The sequence below is a fragment of the Mustela erminea genome, chromosome 7 (genome assembly GCF_009829155.1).
Source record: "Mustela erminea isolate mMusErm1 chromosome 7, mMusErm1.Pri, whole genome shotgun sequence".
Classification (NCBI taxonomy): Eukaryota; Metazoa; Chordata; class Mammalia; order Carnivora; family Mustelidae; genus Mustela; species Mustela erminea.
The window spans coordinates 130,832,022-130,839,862 of NC_045620.1; the positions used below are offsets into that span (position 1 = coordinate 130,832,022).

The following is a 7,841-nucleotide window of genomic DNA, read 5'->3' on the forward strand; positions in this document are numbered from 1 at the left end:
CCAAAGGGCCCGCTTCCCAAATACCATCTCTTCGGGGGTTAGGTGTTGACATAGAAATTTGGAGAGGGGGGCATAGTCTGTAGCAGGATTTTCGTTACTTTGCCTTTCCATTATCAGATTTCAATAGATTTATTTATTAAATTGTAGACATCCAGATGAGAGAACCTTAAAAATAATTTACCCCTAAAAATAATTTTTAAATCAATGTACATGTCTAAACATTTTAATTATACTTATAAAAAGCCACTAAATGATGTGATTTCTGGCTTCCTCTAAACTATTGACATTTTATAATAAAAATGTCCCATCTCTTCTTTTAATGTATTTAAGGGAATTAAAAAAAAACAGCATAGTGAGTCCATATTCACCATTATTCATCTTTAAAACTACCATCCATGAATAAACTATTATTTAACAGTTGCAAATTTATACTCTTCCTTTTTCTCCTTGACGTTGTATTTCCATTCCTCTCCCCCTTCAGAGTTTTAAATTAACATCGTATATATCTTTACCCTTAAAAGTCTTTTATCTATTGCCCTACTGTTCATCTCTGCAACAAAAATATGTACCTCATTCAAAATATAATTTGCAAATTCTCTTTATTATGAAGGCTCTTACGTGGTACCATTTTTTTTCTGCATTGGAGTACTGTTACAATAATTTTAATTGGCAATTTAAAGGTATTACAAACTTTCCTTATTAAGTAAATGCAAAAAGTAAATTGTCTTGGATGTTATGTCTTTGTGAGATGGAGCAAGTGGTTTTAATGCCATGATCCGAGGAGGCTCTGGACACTGATAATTGCCATGCCTCATCGTTCTGTGCTCCGAGGCAGCACAATATGGGAAGAATTGGGGTGAGAAGGGGCGTGTCCTTCCCTTGTATGGCGGGAGAAGGGTGCCCGTGAATGGGGACCTAGATGAGAGGCACCCTGAGGCTAGTCTCTACCACGGCTCTGCTCTTGTGTAGGATCGGAGGAAAGAGTATTTAGAAGCCCATGATTGAGAACTGGACCCTGTCAACATTCTCCATGCCCTGGCGTTCTGGTGAAAGTTCCTAGCAACTGCAGAGGCCGCACACCTCACTGGGAAGGTATGATGGTCAAGGTGAACACGTGGGCGCAGTCTCCGTCCGAACGTGTCCCACCGAAAAGAGAGACGATGTGTTTCGTGTTTAGTGTTTGCTTTCCCAGCTCAGGATCTAGCAGTCTTGTTTCTTCTCACAGCTTTATATAATGGGGTGGCTCAGTTGCTGGGCTCATTTTCAGAGCCAATTTTGGTGTCGAGTGGCAGAGGGACAAAGAGGAGTCAGACCTGGCCTTTGCCCTCCAGATGCCCCAGGTCAAGAAGGGGGATGAGAGGGGGCACCTGGGCAGCTCAGTCGGTTAAGTGACTGATGCTGATGCTTGTTTCCGCCTCAGGTCCTGATCTCAGGGTTGTGAGACTGAGTCCCGCATCAGGCTCTGAGCCGGGCATGGAGCCTGCTTAAGATGCTCTCTCTCTCCCTCGGCATGTCCTCCACCCCGCACCCCTGCTTGTGCGTGTGTGCTCTCTCTTCTCTCAGAAAAATCTAGAAGGGGGCCGAGAGAAGTCCACGTGCATCGTGATTCCGTGATGGGGTCTTACAGAGGCACAGCGGGACGAGAACATTCACAGCTGGGGACAAGAAAGAACGTGTTCCTAGGGAATGTCTCATTTTAACCGGCTCTTCAAAGAGTGGGTAGGGTTTCAACAGTCTGAGAGGGTTGGAAGAGCACATTCCTAGGAAGAGGTCAGGAGGACAAACTAATCTGGTTGCTCCTTAATTGGTGTCTGCCATCTGTCAATCACGGGCTTGATCAAAGTCCCAGAGTGTCATTCAGGACGGTATCAAGCGATATGTGATAAGATGCCTGAGACAAATATAGGTGCTTTAATTGCGATAGATATTAAAGCAATTAACCTAATTAAGGTGACGGCGTAAGGCGGCATCTTGCTCTAAGGAGCCGTTGTCTGCAGAGTAAAGTAATAACGGCATCTTTCTGTTGCTTACTTCGGGTTTTTAATATGCACGACAACTCTGGGAGGCACGTTTCATGATTCTCTTCGCTCAAAAGAGGAAACAAAGGTCCTGGGAGGGTCAAGGCTCCTGCCCCAGGACCCTGGCTGGTCAGCGGCTCTGCTAGGATTGATGACCAGATGTGTCCAACTGAGAATCCCGTGATCCTGGGCAATCCGTCACTGGTCTTGTTCTCTTCTTTCATGCGTCCGTGACATCCCGCTGTGGGCGTCAGTCCTGCTGTCGTTTCCTGGTGGCCTGCCCGTCGTTGAGGTAGCAGATGGATGCGTGGCTGGGGCCGCAGACCTTGACACAGTGGTTGTGACTGGCTTAAGCTGGCTGCTTGGAGGACAGTAGAACACGAGGCCACTCTCCTGGGGACAGAAGGACGTGGGATGTGCTCACTGTTCTGCCACTAAGTCACCACACCATTGAGTACATCCCAAATAATTAATTCCATCATTCATTCACTCAGCAGACGTGTAGTGAGTCCTCGTTATTTGCAAAGCACTCTTCTAGCTACTGGAAATATGGAGAGAAAAATCCCAACACCTGCCCTGAGGGGCTCACCTGGGAGGGGAGAATTCAGACAAGAATTCAGACAAGGAGACCCTCCTTCAGCACGGCCCAGTGGAGGAGAGCCCGGGCTGGGCGGGCCCAGAGACCCTCCCACCATTGGCTAGATCTCCGTCACGCCCTCCCTCCTCATTCCCATCATTTGCATTTTATGAGCCTTTGGTCAGTATCACGGTCTCCGTTTACAGACCCATGGACCGGGCTTGGGCTACAGAACTCGCTCACATCCTCTCGGAACCGGTGAAAAGCCTAACAGAGCTCAATCCAGATGCCCCGGCAGGGTCTGGCCAGCAACCACAGGGGCACAAACCCTCTGTGCCTGTGGCCTGGAACACTCCAGGGCTCTAGGCACCTGTGTGACCCCCTCCATGCCGCTGAGACCAGCCCCGTCTGCAGCAGCCTCAAATCGGGAGCAGCGGGACTGACGTTCTTTCTGATCTGAGCCGAGTCGCCTCGACCCCATCTCACATGCATCGTCCTGTTCGCCGGCTTTGCTGGGAGGCTAATGCCCCGTGGCAGGGAGCTGCCGAGAATGTAGCCGGGGCTACGCGGTAGACGTGACGGGCACGCTGTCCCTTTCTGAAGTCCTGGGGACTTTGAATTTTGGAGCCTGTGAGGTTTTGGAGAAAGGACTGAAGACCTGGGGTCAGTCTGGTCATAAAAAAAAGAGAAAAAAAGAGAAAAAAAAATTTTTTTTCAAACAAGTTTCTATAAAATGCAGCAGACATGAGGGACCGCAGCCTGGTGGGGGGGGGGGTTGGTTGTTTTGGGCAGGTAAAGGGACAGCACCTACGGGAGAGCAGCTCCCTGCGTAGAATGGGAAGCCCGTCCCAGACCCCGCGCTGTGGGAGAGAGCCGGAGTCGGGGAGCGGCTGAGGCGCAGAGGGAGGGAACGTCCTGAGACCACACACTGATTGGAGACCCAGTTGCAGTAACATCCAGGTTAGGGGCTCCAGGCCAGGGCACCGAAAGCGCCCCGCCATGCAGCCCGGAGCTGGGGCTGCCAGGAGCAGGCAGCGGGAAGACCCTCCCCAGTGCCTCTGGGCTTGACATGCACGCGTGGACAAAGCTGTCTTCTCACTTTTGTCTGTCCATCTTTGTCGGCTCCCCAGGTATGTGCTGGCTGCTGGGCTCCATCACCAACTTGTTTGCAAGCCTCTGTCCCTGTGCGGGGTGCGTGGCGAGCCCTGCAGTCCTGGCAGACACGCATCTCAGCCAGCTCTCCACAGGCTCTGCCTCTCCTTCTTGGGAGTTCGGCCCCATTTCAGAGAGCAGATGGCCTGGGGGTTCTTGTTTTAGATCCATAGGCCCAGGTGCTGAGGTCCTGGGAGGAGGGTTGTTCCCAGGTGCCCCACGGAACACCCCTGCAGCCGGCAGATCTCCCCCTCCCTAGTCAGAGCTCAGAGGGCCATGCCTGGGGGCTGGCGCAGAGTGGAGGTGTCCACTGGATTTGGGTTCCTGAGCTGAGCACTGACTGAGCAACAGGGATGTTCCTGCCTGCAGGAGACAGAGCACTGAAGGCAAGGTTCTGGAGAGCCCCGGGACAGACGAGATGAGACGAGGCCACCCAAGCAGGTGGTGGCAGGTGGGAGCCTGGGAGTGGGAGTGGAGTGACCCTGCAGGGGGCTGAGGCACGGTGCCTTTGAGTCTGAGAGCAGGTGACACCTGAGCTCTTGGCGGGCAGGTGCTCGGCGTCGCGGGGCCAGTGCGGGGCTGGGGCGGTAGGTGTTGAGTTCTGGTTGGAACTGGTGTGTTCAGGCAGCGTCTGAGGTTTGGACAGGCTCAGCTGGACGGGGAGGTTGCCACCCTCTGTCCTCTCTTGGCTTCTTTCCCTGCCTGCGAGGACCTTCGCTTGGCTGCCCCCACTCTCCCTCTGGGGTTCAGCTTAGCTCTCCCCTCCTCTAAGATGGCTTCTCCGTGCTGCCCGGCTCCTGGCTGGGTTGGGAGCCTCTCCTCTGTGTCCCCAGCACTTTCTTCTCTCTGTTGTGTGTTGATCACAGTGCCTTCTGGTTGCCCGTGATTGTCCTGGGGATGAGGAAGGTGCTGTGGTGTTGAACCCTGTTCCAGGGCAGAGTGGGGGACTGTGGCCTGGTGACAGTGGGGGTCTCTGGGTTTTGAGCACAGTTGCCTGTAGTCTGGCCTGGGATTGAACAGGAGTTAGCCTATGAAGTAGGACTGAGGCTGCAAGTGGTCCTTGAGGGGAGAAATCAGTGAGCACAAGTTGGTACTGGGCAGAGCCTGAAGCTGTCCTGCTTCCTGCTGCTGGAAACTGCTGGAAACTTCTGCCCTTGGTGCTTGTGGCCTGGGAGAGAAAGGAGGCTGGTGGAGAAGGTGGGCGTGCCCCGAGGTGGACGGAGAGAAAAGATGGGGCTGCTTCTCCCGAGGGCCCGGGCTGGTGCCCTGCTGCACCAGGGGCTTCAAGGACAGGGAGACAGCGTCAGGTAGGGAGGAAGGGGACATGTGGCCGCACACCCTGCTTTGCTTCCTGGCCTCCCCTCCCCCTCTCCCCCCAGAGGGCTGGTATTATTCCGCGTGCCAGCTCCTCCCCTCGCAGTCCAAGGGCTCTTCCTGAACCAGCAGTTTGGTGCGTTAGAGCCCCAGAGGGCAGGGACGGTGACGGTCCTCCCTGCCATGTCCCCCCTGCTGGGCAGAGTACGTGGCACACAGGAGATCTCAGTAGCCGTCGGCAGGGGGCCAGGTCTGCTATTGACTGCCTACCACGAGTGAGGCAGCATGCGAAGCCTCTTCTAGAAGCTTCTGATTTCGACTGTACAAAATGCTTCGACACCCAGATCCGCATTATGTAGCCAAGGAAACCGAACAGAGAGGTAAGGTAGCTTGCCTGACGTCACACAGCTGGGAAGGTGCGGGCTGAGGCGCGGGCAGGTCTCTCCCTGGCAAAGCTCGAGTTCCCTCCTAGGGTGTGTCTTAGGCCTGGCTGGCCCCTGCTCAGCGCTCTCGCCTGTAGCTTGGCCTGCCTCAGGCCCCAGTCCCCCTGTCCCCCATCACACCACATCTGTGCTAAGGCCGGCCGAGGCCTAGCCCCCGAGCCGCTGTCGACTCTGACCCGCCTTCCTCGCTCACTGGGTTCGGGCAGCCAGCCTCGTGCTCCTCCGCCTGCGTCATGTCTCTCCAATCGCTCCCTCATCCTGCCCGCACCTGAGGCGAGACCCTGACTGCCTCCCCTCTGGGCTCTACGGGTCCCCACACCCATCCGTCCCGCTCACCTGATCCGTCCCCTTGAAGCCCTCGCCTGCCCAGCAGCCCGGAGTGCACAAGCCCCAAACCTCCTGCTGGAGTCCGAGCCCTTGGCTTTGCCTTCTGCTCCCGCTTCACAACCCCCTGACGGGTCCCTGGGTCGTTCTGGAGCCCCTCACTGTGCTCCGGGGCCTTCCTTCAACACATGGCCTCTCTGAACCCAGCCCTTCGGGGCACAGTCACCTCCTTGGGGACCCTTCGAGAACAGCCCGCTGCTGAGTGAGTCGGGAGTTAGACCTCTTCGCTCGGGGCGTCCCAGGTTACAGTGAGCGCGGAGTCGCGCAGAAGAACTCTTTTTTTCTCCACCTTGGACTGACTGCAGCTCCCTTCTGCTGCATGGCTAATTAAAAGTGAACTAAAAATAAAACTACTGTCAGTATTAAACTGGCAAAAAATAAGATAAATAAAGTAAAAATAGAATGGTTTCTCCATTTCCACACTGGAGCAGCAGCTTCCTGTAATTCCAGAAGGGAAACTTTCTTTCTGTCGGCCTTCAAGTCATTCTCACTTTAATTGCTTCAGGAGCCTGAAGAAGACAGAATGTTCAGAGTTTGTGTTTGTTGGGTCTAAGCGATAATCCCCCCCCCCCCCCCCGTTCTATAATTATGTGGGTACTGTGGTTAAAAGATATTTCTGAGTCAGATATCTGGTGATAGTTTTCAAAGTTTTTTTTTTTTTTTAAAGTTTTATGATTTATGTGAATTGGAATAAGACATCAGAGAAGATAAGTTTTTAGCTCATTCAAATTAAACCTTAGGAATGAAAATAAAAATTAGCCATAAAAAGATACTGAAGCCAGGGGCACCTGGGTGGCTCAGTCAGGGGAGTGTCTGAGTCTTGCTTTGGCTCAGGTCATGATCTTGGGGTCATGAGATTGAGCCCCGCCGCTGGGTTCTGCGCTCAGCAGGGAGTCAGCTTCTCCCTCTCCCTCTGCCCCTCTCCTCGCTTGTGCTTGAGCTCTCTCGATCTCTCTCTCTGGAATAAATAAATAAATCTTAAAAAACAGATCCTGAATCTGGCCTCCACCCTGGGCTGGAGAGAGAAGGCAGGAGCATCACTACCAACCTTGCAATGAAAAAGGGCTGGGCTTCTTTCGAACTCATGACTGATTTTGAGCCCACCGGAGAGTGAGGTTGCAGGGAAGCAACTTGTGGGACATGGAAGGAGACGGTGCCTCCGGGGAGGGGAGGTGCGCCGGCGCGGCTGGTCCCCCGGGACAGGCACTGCGCGAGCAGGAGAAGCCCGGCTGGAGCGGCTGGCTAACTGGGGAAGGTTGCTGCGCACTGGAGGGACAGAGTGAAGCCACCGGGGCCACCGACACTGGGGGCCTGGACTCTCTTGCAGGCTTTTCCCACAGCCCTGTGAACCTCATCCACTGTGTGAGGGACTCACACACAAGATCTGAGGGAGAGGGAAGCAGCAGCCCTGTGGGAGGCACGAGGAGCTCTGCCCCATTCCTCCCTCCATGTCCACGGCAGAGCGACGGCTCTAACCTGGGGTCTGCGGGAGGGTCATTCCATTCCTCCTCAGGGACAGGAAGGACCCAGTGCCTAGACACAAGCTGTCTCCACAGGAGTTCTGAAGACTATGGTACGCTGAGGTTCCCAGAGTAATAAGAAAGCCAAACCCAGCCCAATACCTGACTAGATGAGCACGAACCCTCACACTAGGGTCCCAGCCAAGGGGGAGGTGTGTCCTTTTCTAGAAGCAAACGTGATTTACCCCAGTCTCTCCTGTCCTGCATGCATGTCTTTCTTTCAACAAAAGGTCATGAGGTGTATGAAAAGGTAAGAAAAAGCAACAATTCTCAAGAAATGGAGCACTCGTCAGAACCCAACACAGATGTGACATAGAAATGACACAGATGTAGGGATTACCTGAGGGAATTGTAGGTAGCTACGACGAATACACTGAAGGCCCAGACGGTGTGGCTAGTGAAAGACACCAAACATTTAAGGAAGGAATAGTAT

The 7,841-nt window shown here is 53.6% G+C and overlaps 1 long non-coding RNA gene across 1 annotated transcript; it reads right to left on the minus strand.

Moving 5' to 3' along the window:
* Window positions 1-2,982: 2,982 nt before the first annotated feature.
* On the minus strand, window positions 2,983-5,412 carry LOC116596580. The gene is made up of 3 exons (XR_004288195.1): window positions 5,332-5,412; window positions 3,403-3,607; window positions 2,983-3,264 (listed from the first exon to the last, which is right to left on the minus strand). It is a non-coding gene; the product is annotated as an uncharacterized LOC116596580 (long non-coding RNA).
* Window positions 5,413-7,841: the final 2,429 nt, after the last annotated feature.